This window comes from Solanum dulcamara, chromosome 1, assembly GCF_947179165.1.
Source record: "Solanum dulcamara chromosome 1, daSolDulc1.2, whole genome shotgun sequence".
Classification (NCBI taxonomy): domain Eukaryota; kingdom Viridiplantae; phylum Streptophyta; class Magnoliopsida; order Solanales; family Solanaceae; genus Solanum; species Solanum dulcamara.
In genome coordinates this window covers 31702742-31727836 of record NC_077237.1, presented here as the reverse complement: position 1 = coordinate 31727836, position 25095 = coordinate 31702742, and the positions used below count along the sequence as shown (strand labels likewise).

At 39.7% G+C, this 25095-nt stretch overlaps 1 pseudogene; it reads right to left on the bottom strand.

The window, feature by feature from the left end:
* Positions 1-1606: 1606 nt before the first annotated feature.
* Positions 1607-1726, bottom strand: LOC129903894 (5S ribosomal RNA; annotated as a pseudogene).
* Between the last annotated feature and the right edge of the window lie 23369 nt (positions 1727-25095).

The window sequence follows — 25095 nt, the reverse complement described above, 5'->3', positions numbered from 1 at the left end:
CACCAGTCCTTGTAGAATTTCTAAAACGAAATCTGGGCCGCAGATCCCCCATGCTTCACCACCCTTTTTTGAGCAGAGAAAAGGAAAAATGGGTTTTAGAGGCTAAATAAAAGTTATATACCTATGAAATAGCTTTCCAAAACATCTTGAATCACTTAAAATGAAGCCTTAGATAACGAGATATACTCATTTCACTAACAGTAGTATCATTAAAAAACGTGCCTGTTAACAAGAACAAAAACCTCCTCTTTCCCTAATGATAAATTTTATGTTGTTAAGCACCCTCATATCACCGTAGAATACCATAAATAATTAATTCACGGATCGAAAATGGAGGCCTTACCTCAAAGTCAGGGCTGTCGTAGCTCGTCTCTCTCTTCCTTAATGTTTCCCATCTTTTTTTCTAAGTGTAAAAAGGATGGAAAATGAAGGCTTAGTCATAAGACTAAGTATATATAGCCTTCCCTAGGATGTGACACGTGTCATCCCCTAAGAGTGATAAGTGGCATCCCCCTAGGGCTCAACCTCATGCCATGCAACCAATCATACGCTGCCATATGGCAGCATAGGGTCCACCCTAAGTAGGTGGGTCACCTACTTAGCCCAAGTAGGTGTGTCTCCTACTTGTCACCTGCTTGCTTCATTTTTGTGGGTTCATAATCTCATCTTAATTTAAGAGCCTATGTATTCTTTGCTACGTAAGCTCAACACGTACTCCAATAGCTTAAGTATATAAAATATCCTAGTCGATAGCTTACGCAAGTAAGTCGAGTCCTACGACTCATTACTTGGCCTCCAACTCGTTTCAAATCCTTATAAACCTATTTTCAACCTTCACTATTAAGGGTTGTCACTTCCTCCCTTCCTTAGAGTTATTTAATCATGTTATAAATAATCTCGGTCATGGGATAACTTTCAAGAAACTTAAGACGATGTTCTGAAGCACAAAGGTATGGGGTATAACATCCTTCCCCCGTTTGAACATTCGTCCTCGAATGTTAACTAGCCTCATAAGGTCTTACGAGTGCTTCAAGATTTCTCTATATTGGTTGTCATCCAAAGGCCTCTTATTAACCTATATAGTCAATTTAAGAGGGTTGATTACCCGTAGGCATAGAGAACAGGTGATATTTCTTTTCCATTTCTTCTTTCCAGTTCTCTTACCACACATCATATTGTACCATTTACATGAACATGTGTAGGAGCTTAAAGTCGCTCGAAAGATGCCTTAGCATTGCCATACTAGTCTATACATAAACCTGTATCATTTCTTACTTCTTTCATCTGATGTTAGGGCTTCATTATAGCTTTTGTCCTTAGGACTGGTTGTACCTTAAAGGTTTTGCTTTAAACCATCTTATACCTTCCCTTAATGTATTCGAATATAGAAGTTACATCGCTACTACCGACTTTGTTTATCGAGTAATCACCTGGTTTTACTCTTGGCATACCGCCATTCGTAAGTTACATCAGTTATTTTGCAAAGCTACATCTCCTATCTCAAAGGGTCTTAACATTTTTCACGGTGGAGTCACATATCCACAATTCTTCTTTATACCAACAATGCCATGCAAGGCCAACATATACATACATCCATATCATCTCATCTCAGAGCCGCATAGGGCTTTCCAGGGGGTTACCCATGCTAGTATTACTCTCGCCCAAGCACGCTTAACTTCGGAGTTCTAATGGGATCTGGTGCCTTAGTGCTGGTATGATCTCATCCATCCCTTGGGGGGTCTCATTTGAATTTTAAGCATTCCTATTTACATATGATAGCGTTAGTTGATTTTCTCTTATGCTCGTATTTCTCTTGTCCACTTCCCCCCTTAAGGGTGTATCCATGTCATTGTCTGTTTATTTCTAACTTTCCAAATGCATAGGAGTCCTTTATAACCTATTTAGTATACCGCGTTATTTCCATATCTTTCTTTACATCCCCTATACTTTGGGTTACCCATGTACGAAACCTTAATACTATCATGAGGTGCTTATAACCCTCAATTTACAATAACAACTCTAGTCTTGAACATTGGTATTCGAGTAATATTCTCAATGTAGCAGTGTATTCAAAGCCACATTCCATTCATCCCGATCAGTAATTAGCTCGTGCTCATAATTGGTTCAAATTCTTCACTCGGGAGCACTTATACTTTGATGATCCGTGTTTCAAACTTCGTCATAATACTAGCTTTATTCCAGTGGATACTACTTGATCTTTTATTCTGAACATTCCCTATAAATCTGTGTAAGTCTTTCTTATTCATTCACTATTTGCCTATCTGTCTTCCACTTAACCTATTCTGCTTTACATATTTCACCGTACTGGTACACACTCACAGTCTAGTTTGTCACACTTGCTTTCGCTTCTCTTACTTACCCTCAAGTTTCCTCCTATTTTACTATAGAGGAGATTTCTCGTCCTTTCCTTTTTTTGTTACGTATATATCACAATATCTATTCAGTAGGTACCTTAATATATCATTCTATCCAGATCTATCAGTCTTCCTTAAATCATCCTCTTACGGTCACAAGTCTTTTCCAACTTCGGTTTACCATATCAATATCGACCTCCTAGTTTCTATTGCCATCAATTCAACAATTAACTTATTTATCGAGGTCAGCCATACTTGTGGTTTATCTAAATTTCATCATTATTATGGACACGACCTTTTAAGACATACTATAGCTCTGTATCTCATTCTCTTTCTATTTCTTGGAAAATTTGGGCAGAATTTACTTTATATTTTTTACTATCTCAAACTTGCATGCAGAAAAAACCAACAGTGCCTCACAGGGCCAGCACGCATAAAAATACATATATACGTATCATATCCCATCATATTGCAGCCTCACAGGGCACCCAATATCAACAATAGTATAAAATGAAGGACTTACCTCACATGTGCAACTCAAACTACGCCTGTTAGTCTTTCCATCCACTTTTCCTTTCAATTTTCAACTTTATCTACTTGTTCCTTTCAATTTTTGACTTTACATGTCAATCGTATTTCCATACCTTACTTGGCACAACTCTCTCGTTCCTTGGCTTACCTGTGTGCTTTGTAACTTCTTATATCGTCAGTAATTTTCTTCTATCGACGTTATTCTTTATCTGAAATCGGAGGTTAGTATAACGAATTCCACTTCCTATGACTCAGCTCTATCGCACGACCTTAGATATCAAAAGAAAAGAAACATCTTAAATATCATGTAGCCTCCTGTTTATAGATGTGGTGTTCAACACATTGATAATCAAGACTCTACTAGACACGGTCTGTAGACACTCCAAGGACGGACTACTTTGATACCACTTCTGTCACGACCCAACCCCGTGGGACATGACTGGGGTCCGACCTGGGCCCCCGTATATGTATCTAGCGGATGTAATGATCAATATAAAAACTATACATAAGAACCCTAGTGGGTCATAGAATTTTCAAGCTTGTTGCCTCTTTCATTTGTATCTTATCATGAAAGGGCATTCCAACCGACAAGACTGCCATAGTATCTTAATATTTACAATACATCATGTAGACATAACTGAATAGAACTTACACGTATAACCCACATATATGTCTATAGACCTCTAAGAACATTAATAGTAACATATAGTGGGACAGGGCCTCCGCCGTACCCCTGAATAAATAAATATATACATAGGAGGTTTGGTACTACAACTCGGCTCCGAATCATTGGAGCTTTTTCCAAACTGGCCGAGTGTAATCTAAGCTGGTGGGCTCCCAAAACCTATGTCTGTACCTATGGGCATGAAACTCAGCCTCCCAAAGAAAGGGGGGTCAGTACGACATATATACTGAGTATATAAGTGTTACACCCCACACTTTTAAACTCGAAAATATCTTATAAGTTTCTTAGATAGTATCATGTGAGCCGATACGCTACGACACTATCAAACGACTCTAAGGAAGGGAGAATATGATACCCCATAGTAGAGAAGGTTGGAAATTGAGTCATAAGAATCCGGAAGGAATTGGAGGCCAAGTAACTAGTCTTGAGACTCGATTTACCTGCATAAGCTACTAACTTGGAAGTCTTACATACTTAAGCTATTGGAGTACGTACCAAGCTTGCGTAGCATGGATTACATAGGCTCTTAAAATAAGACGAGATTATGAACCCACGAGGGAGAAACAAAAGTGACATGTGGCAGACAATGGAGGAGTGCCACATGGCAGAACCTCAAGCAAGAAGGTGACCCACCTGCTTGGGGGAGGTGGGCCCCACTTCCATGTGGCAGCCCCTAATTGGAGGCATGTATGCGGTGGCCCAATAAGGGCTGGACATGTGTCACCCTTAGGGGATGACACGTGTCACCTCCTAAGGATACCTACATATATGTATATTGTGACTAAGGGGCTGCTTCTTATCTCAAAATTCCATCCAAAACTGCAGCAGCAAATAAAGGAAAGCAAACCCTAAAGTTGAGAAAAAATAGTGACGGCGTAAAGGAAAAAATAAGGTAAGTCTCGATTCTGTTCCATAAATTAATTATCTAGAATATACCACGATGATATGGAAGTATTAGTAGTATAAAATTAGGGTTTTTTTCAGCAAAAATCGGACATCAAGCTGCCACGACCTTACAACGCGCTAAAAAAAGTTCTGAGGCATCATTTCGGTGAGTTCTAGCCAACTCCGGGAAAGGTAAGGTCTTCCCCTCTAATTTGAAGTTTATGATGTTATTATAGGGTTTATTACACACCTTGTGGGCTGCTGGAAGTTGGGGAAAAGTCGTGAAAAGTTTGACGTTAGAAATAAATGAAATTGAAATCGCTACAGTTGAATTGTAATCGAATAACGCATTGCGCTTGTGGTGTGGGACTGCTGGTCGTGTGGTAATGTATTATGATGATGGAAAATAAGTTAATGAGGGTGTGTGAGCTGCTTTTTTCAGCCACACGGCCCTACGCTTTGCACAATTAAAGGATTCACGAAAAGAAAGATAAAAACCCTAGTTTGGGTATCATAGTTTCGAATGGGTTGTTTGGGGTTTATATTGTGTAACGTCGCTATAATATACATATATATGAGCTGCTGGTTATGTTTTTGGTTGTCTGTAGGTGTTAAGTACACGATTGGGAATTCGGATAGGTCACGTTATAGGGGAGGTGCTGTCCGATTTTCGTTAACGCCTAGTTAAGGAACTAGTCAAGAAGGCGAGCGAAGGGATGAATGCTCTGAATACTCGTAGGCCGTCTAAGTTGCTGAAAAGTCTAAGGTTGTTAATGATTGCATTACTTCAATGTTAAATAGGTTTCGAGGACAACGACGTGAATACGATTAAAGGGAGTCCATAAGAGGTATGTAAAGCTTACTCTTGACATGTTTTGGTATACTGCGTACAACTATCTTTCTTCCCTTTTGGCAAGTTTTAGCCTTAAGTGAATTGTATGTGGAATGTAGGGATAATTCTATTCCCTGAACTCAAGGTACGCCTCATAATCCCTAACTACAGTTAGGTGTTGAAACCCCTACAAGAATTGAGCATTGCCTGTTAAGGCTTCTACGTGCTAAAGAGTAATGTATGGGAACTATATCTCATTTCCCTTGATTGTATTTGGTAAAAAAATTAGATTATAATGCCATAATGGTTCACCCAGCCCCATGATGGGCCGGGTACGAAATATATATATGAAGATCACCTGAAGGAAAGTACATACTACATAGAGCTTATTATCTTTCTTCTTTTGGGCATGTCTTTGTCTTAGTTGTAAGTTGAATATGATCTGAGCTCTAAGGTAACTCCATTCTTAAACATCTCTTATTTACTTCTGAATATTGAACTCCTACAGTAGTTGAACCATTTCCCTGGAAACTTTTATATTTTAAAGAGGTATCAAATGTATAGGCTCCAAGTCTTAAAGACTATATCAGATTGAGTGTTTTTTATTCCATAAATTATTTGGCCCTATGTTAATACATGTTTAGGGTCCTCGAGATTAATTTTGAGACAACCCATAATGGCATTTAGAGGATACTCGAGATGACTACACCGTTACCTAGTCCTCAAACAAAAGTTTAACTTTCTTATTTTGTCGAGTCTCTGATAATGATTTAAATTGCATATAGTTACTCACTACTCTACTCGTGTATACTGTAACTCTTCTTTCACCGAGTCCCGATCCGGGTATGTTATCGTGCATAATTCACTACATTGTTCATAGAGCCCCTCACTAGAGGGCCGGGTACGTATGTTTATATATGATGATGTGTTGTAATAATGTGGTGATGGTGCGGGGCCTATGATGGTCCTACATATGTGATTCACCGGACCCCTGAAAGGGCCGGCTATATTGTATAAATTGAGCATACATGCTTTTGTGATTCACAGAGTACGGGTACATATCTTCGATTTGATAATTTGTTCCCCTGCTTCTATATTTCGAATATACCTCCAGTGTATTATGTTACGTTTTACATACTCAGTATATATGTCGTACTGACCCCCTTTTAGGAGGGCTGCATTCATGCCCGCTCATACAGATATAGGTTTTGGGAGTCCGACAGCTTAGTATTCCATGCAGCTCAGCTGGAAGAGGCTCTATTGTATCGGGGCCTAGTCCTTGATACTGTCAACTGATGTATAAAATTGTTTTGTCCATTCGAGGGTACGGCGGGGCACTGTCCCGCCATATGTTGTCACTTATATTTTTAGAGGTCTGCAGACATATATATGTGGGTTGTTTATGTCAGTTTGATTCAGCTGGGTCTACATGATATATGATATATGTTATTATGTTATGGAAGCCTTGTCGGCTTGCGTGCCATGTCATGTTGTGATACAAACAAAAAAGGTGTACAAGTTTATGAAAATGTTATTGTCCAGTGGGGCTCTGTTACATGATATTATTTTATTTATAGTTCAATTTGACCACAATTGATAGCTTGGTACACGGGGGGTCCAGGTCGAACCCCAGTCACGGCCTACGGGGTTGGATCATGACAATATTCATAACATACCTGAGATAATAACTAAAATAGGGATGCAAGAAATCAAGTATAGCATTTAGTAGGCTACTGTACTTGCACCTCATAAAATAAATTCCTGTCTACCAGTATCACGTACCGTATCCGGCCTACTCGGGGACTCAGTATTTCAAATACATCATCTATCATGATAGGCACATGCATATTGTTAGTGCTGTGGAATGTACAGCCTGATCCATATATATCAAGTTAGTGCTGAGGAGCATTCGGCCTGATCTATATATATAATAGGTTAGTGCCTAGGAACATATGGCCCAATCCCTATACATAACATGTTAGTACCGAGGAATGATGGCCCGATCCCTATACATAATAGCTTAGTAGCAAGGAACGTCCAGCCCATTCTTTATATAATATAATAATGCATATACGTGCACATAAAACATTGTAGCATAACAAACATTTCCCGAATATCATCATAAGGTGTGTCAAAGAGTCTCTAGGTATAGGAGCTTACACCTCCAATCATTATTCAGCATATAGAAGGCTCAAGGGTCGTAGTTCAACTACTTAATGGCCCTTATCATTTAAAAGTGAGTCCAAGTCATGAGTCACATCCAGCACCGGTAAATGGAATTGTCTCTAACTCATATCATATATCGTTTCACTTACATTAAGCTATTTCAAGAAAAGGAAGATATAGGCTTTACGTGTATTACTTTTTATCACGTAAAAGGCTTATAAGACCATAACTCAACCATCGCGGGAGTTCTAACATCAAAAAGTGACTAAGATTAACGAGTCATGCTCGGCGTTCTAAGAATGGAAGTACCTCCACATCACACATACCAACCACTTATGGCTAAGACATGCCACAAGAAAAGAAGAGTTAAGCTTTACATACACTACTTTTCAGCATATAGAAGACTTGAAGGATGAGGGCTTAACTACTTTAAGAGTCTTAACATTCAGAAGTGAGCACGAATTATGAATCATGAATCATGCTCAGAGCTCATGAATAGAGTTACCCCAAGCTTCATACACATATCATTTCTCACTTAAATCTAAGACATGCCCAAAAGAAAGAAAAGATAGGCTTTACATATCTCTTACGAATTAATCTTTACCGCATTGGCCTCGTCGTCCTCTGAACCTATTTAAGCCAAAAGAAATATCAATATCAACAACCCTAGACTTTTCAGCGTCTTAAGTTATACATGATTATTCATAGAACTCATTTCCTCGTTCGCTTCCTCGACTAGTTCTTTAGTTAGCTAGAAAGTTAACGGAAATTGGGCAGCACCTCCCCTATAACATGCCCTATCCGAATTACCAATTACATCCCTAAGCAATACAGCCAACCAACAATAAAAACCTGTAGCATATATACAAGCAATTCACTTCAACATTACATAATACAAACTCCAAGCGACTCGCTCAAAGTTACGATATCAAAATAGGGTTTTTAGTTTCTAGTTTGTAAAACCTTTAACCGTATGATGTGGAGGGTCGTGTGGATTCCACCAGTAGCTTACCCACCTATTTTAGAACACTTTTAGTCCCTTCAAAACATCACCACGCACCTGCATCCACACACTACAAGCACAACACCTTGCTTCGACTACAATTTAACTATAGCAACTCCAATTTGGCTTGTTTCGAACGTCAAGCATATTTATGGAATTTACCTATTTCCATCCACTTACACAGCATATAATACACTTCATAACCACACCATAAACTCCAAATTGAAAGGAAAACCCTTACCTTAACCTAAACTCGTCAAACTCGCCAAAATTATCAAAATGTGAGTTGTGGACAGCCTACTGTCTTGTATTGTCGCTTAGTTTCGAAGGGGTAATTGAGGGAAACAGGATTTGTTTCCTCAATGAAAGTTATATACATGTGTGTTAGGGTCACATACAATTTCGAATCACCCCTATAGAAATTTTTTACAAAATGATATGCCTAAAATACCAACACTAGTCCTTGTAGAATTTCTAAAACGAAATCGGGGCAGCAGCTCCCCCATGCTTCACCACCCTTCTTCGAGCAGAGAAAAGCAAAAATGGGTTTTAGAGGCTAAATAAAAGTTACATCCCTATGAAATATCTTTCCAAAAAATCTTGAATAACTTGAAACGAAGCCTTACACAAGGAGTTATACTTGTTTCACTAACAACAATATCATTAAAAAATGGGTCTGTTAACAAGAACAAAAACCTCCTCTTTTCCCTAACGATAAATTTTATTTTATTAAACACCGTCATATCACCGTAGGATACCTTAAATAATTAATTCACGGATCGAAAATGGAGGCCTTACCTCAAAGCCATAGCTGTCGTAACTCGTTTCTCTCTTCCTCAATATTTCTCATCTTTTTTTCTAAGTGTAAAAAGGATGGAAAATGAAGGCTTAGTCATAAGACTAAGTATATATAGCCTTCCCTAGGATGTGACACATGGCATCCCCTAGGGGTGACACATGGCATCCCCCCTAAGGTGCCACCTTACGCCATACAGCCAATCATACGCTGCCACGTGGCAGCGTGGGGTCCACCTTAAGTAGGTGGGTCACCTACTTGTCACCTGCTTGCTTCATTTTTCATGGGTTCGTAATCTCGTCTTACTTTAAGAGCCTATGTATTCCCTGCTACATAAGCTCAACACATACTCCAATAGCTTAAGTACGTAAAATATCCAAGTTGATAGCTTATGCAAGTAAGTCGAGTCCTACGACTCATTACTTGACCTCCAACTCATTTCAAATCCTTATACACCTATTTCCAATCTTCACTCTTAAGGGTCGTCACTTCCTCCCTTCTTTAGAGTTATTTAATCATACTATAGATAATCTCGGTCATGGGATAACTTTCAAGAAGCTTAAGAAGACGTTTCGAAGCACAAAGGTACGAGGTATAACATAAGGTGTAAAAGCGATTGGTGCATTAGACTCCACTTTGGGCTTGTTGACAATGAGAAATTTGGCCTTGAGTCCTACCACCACTATATCTATAATCCCTATCATTGTGTCCTAGCTTTCCACACATAAAACATGCATTAGAGCCGGCTAAGCATTCCCCTTTGTGAGTCCTTCTACACTTTTTGCAAGCACAGAAAATTTGAGCAGCAACATTCTCTCGTGGAATCATTAGTTTACCACCCTTGTCCTTGTTGAACCTTAGAGGAAGAGTATTAGTGGAACCTTGTCCCACAAATTGTTGCCCACCTTGGCCTTTTTCATGGTTACCATAATCGAACCTTTGAGGGTTAAACCCTCCATCATCCACTCTAGCCTTTTTTGAACTCCCTTGATCTCCTTGATCAACATGTCCATTTTGCACTCCTTGGAAACCAAGCATGAGACACCATAAATAAACTTGCTCATCCTAGCTCTTGGGTCGAAGACTATGAAAGGAGCATACTTTAACAACTTAGTGAATTTGAGAGCATACTCCCTCACACTCATACTCCCTTGACGGAGGTTGATGAACACTTGGTTTTTGGCTTCCCTTAGCTCAAATAGGAAGAAAAGGTCCAGGAAGGCACCTTTGAACTCTTCCCATCCTATCAGCCCCATTTCTTCATCCCTCTCAACAACCTATTATTCGAACCACACTCGAACCACACCTATGACTTAATAGGCCACTAGATTGGCCTTCTCATTCGGTGGAACACCCATAATAGCCATAATCTTGTACACCTCATCAATGAACTTCATAGGGTCCTTATCTAGTTTAGAACCATCAAACTCAAGCAGATTTATCCTTTGGAAATCCCAAATCCTAGAAGCCAGATTTTGCATTTGGGGAGGAGGAATACCTTGATGCCCTTGGTTGGCTACAACTTGTGCCAACAACGTAATGATATTGCGAAACTCTGCATGGGATACCCCTTTCTTATGATGTGGGGCATTGGGAATCGAAGGAGCTTGGTCCTCATCGTCAACCCTTGATCTTAGAGGTGCTCCTCCATGAATCATCACCTAGAGAATATGAACTGGGTCATTAGTTAAAGGAAAGCTTAAGACACTTTAAGACATGACATGAATTTGAAAGAAGTAAAAACGTTCCTAAATGTCCCATAGTCTCTTATTTATAGTTATGGCGCGCTTCACAACCATGTACAAGATACCATTTAATGCGGTATGTTAAACTCTGAACAACCATAAATAAGATCCCATTTAATGTGGTATATTGGACTCTGAGGACCATTCAAAACCTCACGCTCTAATACCAAGTTTATCATGACCCAAGCCTTGGGGCTAGATGTGACATGGTAAATGAGGAACCCGAAAGTACCTCAAACAAGCCTCATAGCATTATTTTAGCCTTTCATAGGAATGACAACAAATAAACAAGCAGAAATCATAATAAAAAATCTTCAACTTACATATGTCCAACAGTACCTCAAACTTTTAGATTTAACGAGGCTAAGATAAGTCCCTAGCTCACCCTCAATCTTAATAGAAAGAAATACCATGAGTGGTGCCTGAGTTGGGAACCCATATGTACCCTTAGCCCCACTTAGCGTGTTAGAAGAATAGATAAAAATAGGAGTCAAAAAGGGGTTGCTAGAGAGCGCATGAGAGAAAATATACCACAAGAGGGTCGTTAAGGCCATCATGGAACATAAAGCCCAAAACATATAAACATAACCCACATTACAAGTCTATAGACCTCTACAGAATGATAGCCTAGTCATATAATGAGATAGGGCCCCATCGTACCCTTAACCAGCATGTACAAATGTACAACAGAAAAGTTAGTACCAAAATAGGGCTCTGGACAAAGAAGCACTGCCAACCAATAGGGTGGATATCCAAGGCGAGTGGATCAGCAAACCGAGCGTCTGTACCTGCGGGCATGTAATGCAACCCCGCCCCCCAGAAAGAGGGGGTTAGTACGGATAATGTACCATGTATGCAAAGCATAGACTGTAATAAGTAAAGACATTACCAGAACAGAAGGTGCAAAAGAATGAGCAAAATATCCAGAATACCAAAATGCTTTTCATAACCAAAGATAATGTATGTAGAAAACATATGCCATATCCGGCCCTATTATGGGACTCGGTAAACAAATCGTGGTCACCGCCCCATCACTGGCACCATAACACATCATAACTCCACAGTAGGGAATATCTTCATAACAGATCATATCATATCAGATGGTCATATCAGATCATAATATATCATATTTGTACATGGCACATCATAACTCCAAAAATCCCATGTATAGGTCATACCTTCCCTCATCACGTCGGGGCACGGCGAACAGTGCAAAGAACTATGCATAATAGCAAATCCTAGCCCAGGCTCAGTAAAAGAAGCATTGAGGCATCCACAAGTGGAGTAGTGAGAAACTAAATACAATATAAAATACAAAACATTTCCATAGACTCGATAGTGTAACTCCGATGCCAATTCATATAGGAGAAATTGAGCAATAATCATAGTGCATGTCTTTCAGATGTCATGATGGTCCATGTCAAAATAGTCTTTCTGAAATCATTTCCATATTTCAAAATATATTATAGGGATCAATGGAATAATTAAAATAAGCTATCGTTCAAAATCAAGACAAAAATCATATCAAGTACCTTTTGAAAGTCACTATGGATTATATCAAAATGGAACTTCTGGAATTATATTCTTGAATCAAAGCATAATAAAATGTCCTTTGGAAATCAAGAAATTGGCCATCCTAGTGGCTCTAGAAATAGGAGCTTCCTTGGAACTATAAAAAAATTCATATATTTGTTTCATAAAGACCATGGCAAAAGAAAGATTAGCTTTTCATACTTATGTCAAAACATGCCAAGAGAAAGAATAAGCTTACATACTTATGCCAAAAACATGCCAAAAGGAGGAAACATTAGCTTTACATACCTCTTACGGATTACTCCTAACAGGTTCGCCTCATCGTCTCTTGAACCTATTTAACATGAAAATAATTATAAGGTTAGTGACCTTCTACTTTCCATCTTGTAATTCTACCACCAATTACCCATAGGAACCAATCCCTTATCCATTCCCTTAGACTAGTTCATCACTAGTTCGAAGTTAGCGGAAATAGTGCAGTATCTCCCCTATAACTTGCCCTATCCAAACTTTAATTTTAACCTCCAAACCTTAGAAGCCAACCAATAACAACAATCATCAACATATATACAACCAAACCACTTCAACATTACACAGCACAAACTCCAAACAACTCGCTTAAAACTATGATACCAAAATAAGGGTTTTAATCGCTATTTCATAAAACCTATAACCACACGAAACGGGGTGTCATGTGACTGAAACCAGAAGCATATACAGTCATTTTTAGTCATGTTCCATCCCTGCAATACTACAAAACAATGCCCAACACAACACAATAATAAAAACTGTTACACCCAACACTGTTAAGCTTGGAATGTTCCTTAAGTTACTTAGAAGTTATCATGTGAGCTGCCTAAGCTACGCCACTATCAAACAACTCTTAAAAGGGATAATGTGATACCTTAGAGTAGGGAAGGTTGGAAATAGTGTCAAGAGAAGTCGGAAGGAGTTGGAGGCCAAGTAACGAATCATAGGACTCGATTTACCTACGTAAGCTACTAACTTAAAAGTATTACATAATTAAGCTATTGGAGTACGTACAAGGATTATGTAGCATGGATTACATAGGCTTTTAAAATAAGATGAGATTACGAACCAACGAGGAAGGTAAAAGATGACACGTGGCAGCCAATGGAGGAGTGACATGTGGCAGCACCTTAAGAAAGTAGGTGACCCACCTTCTTGGGGTCAAGTAGGTGACCCACCTTCTTGGGGTATACTATTTGACCCACCTTCTTGGGGGAGGTGGACCCACTTCCATGTGGCAGCCTCTCCTTGATTGCATAGATACGGTGGCCCAATAGGGGCTAGACACGTGTAATCCTTAGGGGCTAATATGTGTCGCCTCCTAGGACCACAAATATACATTTATATCATGACTTAGCTTTAGTTTATACTCCAAAACTTCAGCATCAGATAAAAGAAACAAACCCTATAGTTGAGAGAAAATAGTGACGGCTTGGAGGAAAAAATAAGGTAAGTCCCGATTTTGCTCCATAAATTAATTATCTAGAATATACACGATGATATGAAGGTATTAGTAGTATAAAATCATGGCTTGTTGCAGCCCAAAATGGACAGCAAGCAGCCACGGCGTTTAAAGCGTGCTAGAGAAGTTGTGAGGCGCAATTTTGGTGAATTTTGACCAATTTCTGGTAAGGTAAGGTCTTCCCTTCTAATTTGAAGTTTGTGGTTTTTTTATAGGGTGTATTAAACACCTTTTAGTCTGCTGTAAGTTTAATAAAAATCGTGGAAATGCTCAATGTCCGAAATAAATTAAATTGGAATCGTTATAGTTAAATTGTAGTCAAAATGAGGTGTTATGCGTGTGGGGGATGCTGCTGATCGTGTGGTGGTGTGTTGCAGGGACTAAGAGTGTTCTAAATGAGGTGGTGGATCTTATGGTTTCTGCCACACGACCCTCCCCACTTCGTACGGTTAAAGGTTTTGCAAAACAGAAAGTAGAAACCTTATTTTGGTATCGTAGTTTCGAGCAAGTCATTTGGATTTTATATTGTGTAATGTTGCCATGTTATATATATATATATGAGCTGATGTTTATGTTGTTAGTTGGCTGTAGGTACTAAAGACATAATTGGTAATTCGTATAGGGCACATTATAGAGGAGGTGCTGTCCGATTTCCATTAACTCTTTAACTAATTAAAGAACTAGTGGAGAAGAAGAGTGAGGAAATGAATTCTATGAATACTCGTAGGTAGTATAAGATGCTGAAAAGTCTAAGGATGTTGATACTTGTATTGCTTTCATGTTACTTATGTTCAAAGAACGACGAGACGAGCGGGATAAAGAGTAACCCATAAAGAGGTATGTAAAGCCTATTCTTTCTTTTCCGTTGGTATGTCTTAGAGCTAAGTTAAAGGTAACACGATCTATGAAGTAATTCCGTTCTTAAGTGTCTCTTATTACCTTCTGGATGTTGAACTCTCATGGTATTGAACTACTTTCCTTAATGTTTCTATATGTTAAGAAAGTGACGAATGTACAGGCTTCTAGTTTGAAAGATTATACGACAACAAGTGCTTCTGAGTTCATAAGTGGTTAGCATTACTTTAGTACATGCCTAGGACCCCCGAGATTCTGGTTGCGATAGACCCTAATGGCATTTAGAAGGCACTTGAAAGGACTACATTACTACTCGGGTCCTCAGACGATATCTCAATCTTTTTATACAGTTGAGTCTCCGACAATGATTTAATTTGCATATAGTTACTCACTACTCTACTCGTGTATATTGTAACACTTCTTCTTCGAGTCCTGGGCCAATTATCAGATTCGTGCTCAATTCCACTACATTGTCCACCACCATTCACTAGAGGGCCGAGTTACGTATGTATATATATGATGATGTGTCATAACAAGGTAGTGATGGCACGGGGCCTATGATGGTTTTACAGATGTGATTCACCGGACCCCTGAAAGGTCTGGTTGTATGGTTTAATTTGAGCATGCATGTTTTTATAAATCACAAAGTACAGGTATAGATTCCTTATATGACATTTTATCCCATGTTTCTCTATTTCTAATATGCTTCAGGTATAGATAAACAGCTTAGGGATCCATCAGCATACGAGTCCCACTCAGCGGTCCAGAGGTGCTCCATTATGCTGGAGCCAAATTTTGGGTACTAAACCTAGATGTATATATTCATTTTGTGTACGGGTATCGCGAGGGCCCTATCCCACCTTATGTTGCTATTGCTTTTACTCTTAGAGGTCTGTGGATATGTACATAGGGTGTATGGACTATAAATGAGACATATATGGGCTATATATAAGATGTGTATGGACAGTATATGAGACGTATATGGGCTGTATATGAGTTGTGTATGGGTTGTGTATATGTATATTTACAACTGTGTTTACATGAATTGTGTTTTGGGGCGTTCCCTTGTCGTGACAGCCTTGTCGGCTCACATGAATACATGTTATAGGACAACCCCATATGTTCTAATAGCCTCGTCGGCTTATGTGTTTTCTTACATATTGTTACATTATGAGTCAAGAAGGAGACATAATTACGTACGAATGGAAGGTGTATATGTAAGTGTCCAGTTCAGGCACCCATCACGGCCTACGACGTTGGGCTGTGATAGGAGTGGTATCCAAGCAGTTCATCCTTGGAATATGCACAGACCGTATCTAGTAGAGGTTTTTTTATCAGTGTGTTGTGTACCGCATTTATAAACAGGAGGCTACAAGACATTTAGGATATCACTTCTTTTGTATCTTAGATTGTGCGATAGAGCTATTCTTTTAGGATGATCCTTCACTAACCCACTTATATGTTTACAGTGATGCCTCTAAGGAAAGTAACCACTGCCCAGAAGGGAAAGTCAGCAGCAGGGGAAACCAGTCAGACCTTGAGAGTTACTAAGGCCCGTGCCCAGTCTATGCCAAGGATTATACTTCAGTCTACAAGCTCTACTACACAGCCACCCCTAGAGAAGTTTAGGGAAGCAGCAGCTGCAGATCTTGAACCTCCAATATAGGAGGCTCCTTCCCTACAGCACGGGGCAAAGGATACAGATATAAGAGAAGTAGTGCAGTTGTTGATTGGATTGATAGCAGGACAGGCTCGGAGGCATAGACCAGATGATGTAAATAGATAAGATAGCTTGAGGGTCCATGATTTCCTAGCCTGTAATCCTCCAGAATTTCATGGGTTAAGACCTACAAAGGATCCACAGGAGTTCACTCAACAGATGCAGCGTACACAGAAAATTATTAGGGCCTCGGAGACTGAGGCAGTTGAATTGGCCTCCTATAGGCTACGTGATGTGGCCGCTAACTGGCACAAATCTTAGGAATTATCAAGGGGAGAGAGTGCTTCTCTAACTGAATAGGATGAATTTGCAGAAGTCATTGTTTGCCACTTTCTGCCTCCAAAAATAAGACGAGCCAGGGTTGATAAATTCTTATAGTTGAAGAAGAATGGCAGGTATATTCTAGACTATAGCCTCGAGTTTGACTCGTTGGCAAGGCATGCCTCCACAGTTGTAGCTGATATGGCAGATAGGGTGCATCGATACGTCACAGTCTTGGATCTTTATTTGGTTGATAGTTGTATGGACATGGCTTCTCAGCCAGACATAGATATGGCCCGGGTACAAGTGTACACCCAAGGGGTAGAACAGCGACATAGAAGGCGTCAGCCCGAGAGTTTTTTTGATAGAGGTCAGCCTAAGAGGGCTAGGTCGGTTGGTTATCTAGGTTAATTTCGAAGCAGGCGATTCAAGCAGTTTTGTAGATATCCCTCTCAGCCAGCTTAGAGTGCACCTCTACAGTTTCCAGGTTGGAGTTTTGAGAGCACCAGGTATTCAGGGGCTGGTCAAAGCTCTAGAATCTCTGGTACACAGGTGAACTAGAGTTCTCGATAGTCGAGACTACTGGTACCATAGTGGCCCTATTGTAATAGACCTTATTTTGGGGAATATCGCTGGAACACAGGTTCTTGTCTTTTTTGTGGCCGCTAGGGCCATATTTCAAGAGAATATCCATTTAAGAGTACTCTAGGTGGTGCAGCTTAGCCAACTGGGTCAGTTGCGGGTTCTTCTTCTTCTATGGCTATGAGCCCGATGGGGCGGGGTATACAAATACCATCAGGCCGTGGTAAAGGCTGTGGTGGAGTTGCTAGTTTCGGAGGTCCTTTTAACCATATATATGCCTTGGCTAGTAGTCGGGCATTATATTCTGACACATAGAATCCCTACTAGGCAATACTCAAAATTCTGGGAATGGAATTATCCTCGCACTTCATATACAATTCACTTAAGGCTAAACATTGCCAAAAGGAAAGAAAGATAGCTGTACTGACTTATACCAAAACATGCCAAGAGGAAGCTTTACATACCTTGTCTGAATTATTCCTTATCCTGCTTGCCTTACCGTCCTTTGAACCTATTCAATCATGAAAGTAGTATGAATATCAGCCCCTTTTACTTTCAAGCACCCTAGGTTACATCATAGTATTAATGGAATCTATTTCCTTAGTCGTTTTCCTGACTAGTTCTGTTATTCGCTAAGGCGTCGACGAAAATTGGGTAGCACCTCCCCTATAATGTGCCCTATCCAAATTTCCAATTAGGTCCCTAAGACCTACATCCAACAAACAACAACAACCTACAGTAATTCACACAAACAATATACAACATAAACTCCAAACGACTTATTAAAAGATACGGTAGCACAATAGGGCGTCTAGACTTTATTTTGTAACACCTTTCATTATACGCAACGAGGGGTCGTGTGGCTGCAACCAACAGCATCCAAACCTATTTTAGAACGCATTTAGGCCCTGCAACAATACATTACACCCCTGCAGCAACAACTTACAAGAACGACACTTTATTTCGACGACAATTCACTTCTAGCGACTCCAATTTAGTTTATTTCGGGCGTCAAACATATTTATCATATTTTCACATTTACAGACACTTACACAACGTATAATACCCTATATAACAACACCATAAACTCCAATTTAAAATGAAACGCCTTACCTTACGTTAAACTTGTCAAACTCGCCAAAACTATCCAAAACGTGAAATCTGGACAGCCCACTGTCTTATATTGTCGCTTAGTTTCGGAGGGGTAATTGAGGGAAACAGGGTTTGTGGCCTCAATAAAAGTTATATACATGTGTATCGAGGTCGCATAAAATTTTGAATCACCCCAACACCATTTTTTTACGAAAAGATATGCCCAATATACCCACAGCTGTCCGTGTAGGATTTTCAAAACAATATCTGGGCAGCAGCTCCCCCATGCTTCACCACCATTTTTCGAGCAGCGCAAAGGAAAACTGGGTTCTAGAGTCTAAATGAAAGTTGTATCCCTATGTAATATCTTTCCAAAACATCTTGAATCACTTAAAAATAAGCCTCACACAAGGAGTTATACTCGTATTACCAACTTAGTGTTTCTCCGAACAATGGCTGCCTTTGCTTTCTTCTCCACGTTTTTCTCTCTATTTTTGTTCAAGTGTTTGGCTAAAAATGACTTAATAGTCATACATACATAGATATATATCTTTTTGGAGAGTTACACGTGTCATCCCCTAAGGGTGACACGTGTCACACCCTTAGGCAGCCACCTCAATTATGCAACCAATCCGTGGTTGCCACGTGGCAAGTGGGGTCCACCCCATGGTGTGTCACCTGCTTCCACGTGTCACTTTCATGTGCTGCCATGAGTACCTATCACGAGCTGCCATGTGTCAAGTAGGTGAGTCACCTACTTGCTTCAAGTAGGTGCGTCGTTTCCTTATTTCTCTTCCGTGGGTTCATAATTTCGCCGCACTTTAAGAGCCTATGTATTCCTTCGTACTTAGTATCAACACTCAGTCGAGTAGCTTAAGTATGTAAGACCTCCAAGTTGGTAGCTTACGCGAGTCAATCGAGTCGTACGACTCATTTCTCGGCCTCCAACTTCTTCGAATTTTTATAACCCTATTTCCAATCTTCCTTATTATGAAGCATTTCGTTCCTCTTTCCTTGGAGTTATTTGATAGAATTATTAACTATCCGACTCACATAATGACTTTTAAGAAACTTAAGAGCCTTCCCAGAAACTTGAGAAGCTTAAAAAGCATTCTAAGGTACCAAAGTACGGGGTGTAACAGTTCGGCCTGATCCGTATATATAACAGGTTAGTGCTGAGGAATGTAAGACCCTGTTACACCCGACACTCTTGAGCTAGGAATGCCTCTTAAGCTTCTTAGAAGTTACTATGTGAGCCGGATAGTCTACGACACTATCAAACGACTCTAAGGAAGGGATAATATGATACCCTATAGTAGAAAAGGTTAGAAATAGAATCATAAGAATCCGGAAGGAATTGGAGGCCAAGTGATGGGTCGTGGGATTCAATTTACCTACGTAAGCTACTAAACTTAGAAGCTTTATACACTTGAGATACTTGAGGATATACCATGTTTGCATAGCAAGGATTACATAGGCTCTTAAACTAAGGTGAGATGACGAACCTACGAGAGGGATCAAAAACTAGTTTCCAAACTTACGAAAGTGAAGCAACAAGGTGACAAGCAAGCAGGTGACAAGCAAGAACCTCAAGCAAGTAGGTGACAAGAAAGTAGGTGACTCACCTGCCTGCTTGAGTGGGGTGGACCCCGCTGCCACGTTGTGGTGTGTGATAGGCCGCATGAGCCTAGGAGGCATCCTAGGGGCTGCCACGTGTCACCCCTAAGGGGCTGCCATGTGGCACCTTCTAAAAAGGTGGATATATATGTTTATGACTAAGTACAACATTTCTTAGCCCAAAATCAGCCAAGAATATATAGAGAAAAACGTGAAAAAGGAAGAAGAGAAAGACAACCACGTTTTGAAGGATTCAAGGTAAGCTCTCCAATTTTCCTCCGTGAATTAATTATCTACGGTGTTCCTCAAACACGTGTATATGTATATGTATCTTACAATGTCTACGGAACCATATTTTTAGCTTTTCACTTGAAACAAGTAGGAGAAAGTTGAAAGAAAAATTTAGAGAACCTAGGGAGAGAGCTACGGGTTTGAGGGGTTACCAAGGTAAGGCCCGATTTTGTTATGTTAATTAATTATTTAAGTTATCCCACGGTTATATAATAGTATTTTATAACATAAAATCACAATTTGGGGCAGTGGAAAAGGGACACAAACAGTCCGCCCTGATTCAGCACATCAACAAGTTTCCGAGATGCAGTTTTGGAGTGTTTTGTCCAATTTCGGGTAAGGTAAGGTTTCTAATATTAATTTGGACTTTATGGTGTTGTTATGGAGTGTATTATATGCCTTGTGTGTGGCTGGAAACGTAAAAATGGTATAGAAATTCTTGATGTTGGAAACAATCCAAATTGTAGTCGCTATAGTTAAATTGTCGTCGAAGTGAAGTATTGGGCTTGCGGTGTGCTGTTGCAGGTGTGTAGGGGGGGATGTTGCAGGGCCTATATGTATTCAAAATATTTGGGCCTATATGTATTCAAAATATTTGTGGCCCTATTTGTGGGTATTCACATGACCCCTTGTTTCGGATAATTAATGGGTTACAAAATAAAGGCTAGACGCCCTATTTTGATATCGTAATTTCGAGCGAGTCGTTTGGAGGTTATGTTGTATATTGTTGGTGTGAATTAATTAAACATATGTTGCAGGTTGTTTTTTTTTTGGTTGGCTGTAGGTATTAGGAGTGGAATTGGAAATTCGGATAGGGCACATTATAGGAGAGGTGCTGCCCAATTTTCGTTAACGCCTTACCTAATTAAAGAACTAGTCAAGGAAACGAACAAGGAAATAGATTCCATGAATGCTAAGGTGCAACTGAAGGTGATGGAAATTCAAGAGTGATTGATATTCGTACTACTTTCATGTTGAATAGGTTCAAAGGACGACGAGGCGAACGGGATAAAGAGTAAGTCACAAGAGGTATGCAATGTTTTCTCTTGGCATGTTTTGGTATAAGTACGTACAACTATCTCTCATTTCCCTTGATATGTATTTGGTACGAAAATGAGATTATAATGACATAGTGGTTCACCAATCCCCATGATGGTCCGGGTACGAAATATGTATATGAAGATCACCTGAAGGAAAGTATAAACTATATAGAGCTTATTCCCTTTCTTCTGTTGGGCATGTCGTTGTCTTAGTTGTACGTTGAATATGATCTGAGCTCCAGGGTAACTCCATTCTTAGCATCTCCTATTTACTTTTGAATATAGAACTCTAATAGTAGTTGACTATTTCCCTGAAAACTTCTATATGTTAAAGAGGTACCAAATGTACAGTCTCCAAGTCGTAAAGACTATACGAGACTAAGTGTTTTGATTCCATAAATAATTTGGCCCTATGTTAATATATGTATAGGGTCCCCGAGATTACTTTTGAGGCAGCCTATAATGGAATTTAGAGGACACTCGAAATGACTACACTGTTCCTTGGGCCCTCAACCAAAAGCTTAACTTTCTTATTTTGTCAAATCTCTGTTAATGATTTAAATTGCATGTAGTTATGCACTACTCTACTCATGTATACTGTAACCCTTCTTTCACCGAGTCCCGAGCCGGGTACGTTATTGAGCACAACTCACTGCATTGTTCATTGAGCCCCTCACTAGAGGGTCGGGTACGTATGTATATATATATTATGATGTGTTTTAATAAGGGGTGATGGCATTGGGCCTATGATGGTCCTACAGATATGATTCACTGGATACCTGAAAGGGCTGGCTATTGTCATGACCCAACCCCGTAGGCCGTGACTGGGGTCTGACATAGCTATCAATTGGGGTAAACTTGGACTGTAAATAAAATAATATTATGTAACAAAGCCCCACTGGGTGATAACGTTCTCATAAACCTGTAGCCCTTTTTTTTGTACCACAACACGATAGGGCACGTAAGCCGACAAGGTTGCCACAACGTAATAACATATATCATATATCATGTGGACCCAGATGAATCGAACTGACATACACAACCCAAATATATACATGTCTACAGACCTCTAAGAATAGTAACCACAATATATGGTGGGACAGGCCCCCCGTCGTACCCCTAAATGTACAAGTATATACATTAAATAACCAGTATCAAAAATTTGGCTCCAGAATAGTGAAGCACTTCCGACATGGCTGAGAGGAACTCCTAGGCTGACGGACCTCCAAAATGAACATATGTACTTGCGGGCATGAAACGCAGCCCCCCCGGGAAAAGGGGGTCAGTACCATATATGTACAGAGTATGTAAAACATAACACATCGTAACTAAGACCATAACAAAAATAGTGGTGCAGGGGACAAATATAACAAATAACAAATTATGGTACCTGCACCTTAAGACACGTAATCCTATACATCATCATATACTGTGCCCGGCCCTCTAGTGAACTTGGAGTTATAATCATATTCTTATATTCACATATCATCGTATCATCATGTATTTCATTTCATCATATCATCGTATACGATATCATATCATCGTATACGGTATCATATCCTCGTACATAGTATAATCTTATCACGTATATCATTGTATTGCACCCGGTTCACTGCGGGGCTCGAGGTCACAATGTATCACTCTTATCTCAATGCATGCCTACATAAAGTATCCGGCACTTTAGTGAAGGACTCGGTGAATGGAGTGGTGTACGTCTATAGTGTACCATCATAATATACATACTGTACCCGACCCTCTAAGGAGGGACTCGATGTTCCTTCCTTATTCCGCCACATATACTATCACATTACAGTAGGCCCGAGACTCGGTGAATTATCGTATCGTTATAACATATAACATATATCATACCTCACGTACGACATCGTCTCCTCGTGCGTGGAACTATACACATCCAACCTAGGACGCAGTAAAAGAAGTAGTAACACTATACACGATAATGTTCTCGGCCCATAGTGGGACTCGCGGAAGGATGGGTTAAATATGCACGAGTAGAGTAGTGAGAAACCATATGCAACTAAGTCATTATCTGAGACTCGATGAAACAGTCAAGTGAACCTTCACCTGTAAACTAGGGAAGTAATTATCCGAGGTATCCCTTTAGATGTCATTAGGGCTTACATCAGTTGGGGCTTCAGGGATCACCAACATGCATCAGAATAATGCCACATAATTTATGCAATCAGAAATATAGTCTATGCAATCAGAAATATAATTTATCTAGTCAAAGACTCAACTCATGCAATCACCGGCATTTATCATTTTAGAGCCTCTAAAAAGAGGAGCTGGTACCTCTACTTACTATTCATTATATAGCAGGCTCGAGAATAGTAGTTTGACTACTTTCAGACTCTTAATGTTCAGGAGTGACTACAAGTCACGAGTTACAATCAGAGCTCATAAATGGAATTACCTCTAAACCTATATCATATACCATTTCACTTAAAATTAAGACATTCCAAAGGAAAGAAGAAATAGGCTTTACATGTACTAGTTTTCATCACATAGACGACTAAAAGGCAATGACTAAGCTATTGCAGAAGTTCTAATGTCAAGAACTAAACAAGCGTCTCGACTCATACTCAGGGATTTACGAATGGATTAAATCCCAAATATCATATACATATCATTTATAACTTATATCTAAGACATGCCAAAAGAAAAGAAGAATAGCTCTACATACTTATTCCAAAACACGCCAAAAGAAAGCTTTACATACCTCTTGGGAGTTACCTGTTATCCTGCTTGTCTCATCGTCTGCTGAACCTATTCAATAGGAAAGCAATACGAATATCAACTACTCTTAACTTTCCAGCATCCTAGGTTACGCCTTCGTATTTATGGAATCTATTTCCTTAGTCGTTTCCTCGACTAATTCTTTAGTTTGTTAAGGCGTTAGAGAAAATTGGGCAGCACCTCCCCTATAATGTGCCCTATCCGAATTTACAATTAGGTCCCTAATACCTACAGCCAACCAACAACAACAACCTGCAGCAATTAATACCAACAATATACAACATAACTCCAAATGACTTATTCAAAAATACGATATCACAATAGGGCGTCTAGCCTTTATTTTGTAACGCCTTTAATTATACGCAATGGGGGGGGAGGTTCATGTGGCCTCAAACAGCAGCACCCTAACTCACATTATATCATATTTAGGCCTTGCAACAACAGAACATACCCCTGCAGCAGTACTTCACAAGGGCAATACTTTATTTCGACGACAATTCAACTATAGCGACTACGTTTTAGCTTATTTCGAATGCCAAACTTTTCGAGCCTTTTCCCCAACTTCCAACAGCTCCTAAGGTGTATAATACACCCTAGTGTAACCTCATAAACTTCAAATTAAAGGGTAATAAATTACCTTTCCCGAAATTGGCTAAAACTAGCCGAAATTGTGCCTCGGAACTTCTTCAACGCGTTGAACTGGAGCGGCTGTTTGTTTCACTTACTTGCTGCCCCAAATTGAAATTTTAGGTTATTAAACACCAATATACAACTTAGGGATACTTTAAATAATTAATTCACAGAACGAAACTCGGAAGCTTACCCAAAAAGGGTCAAATC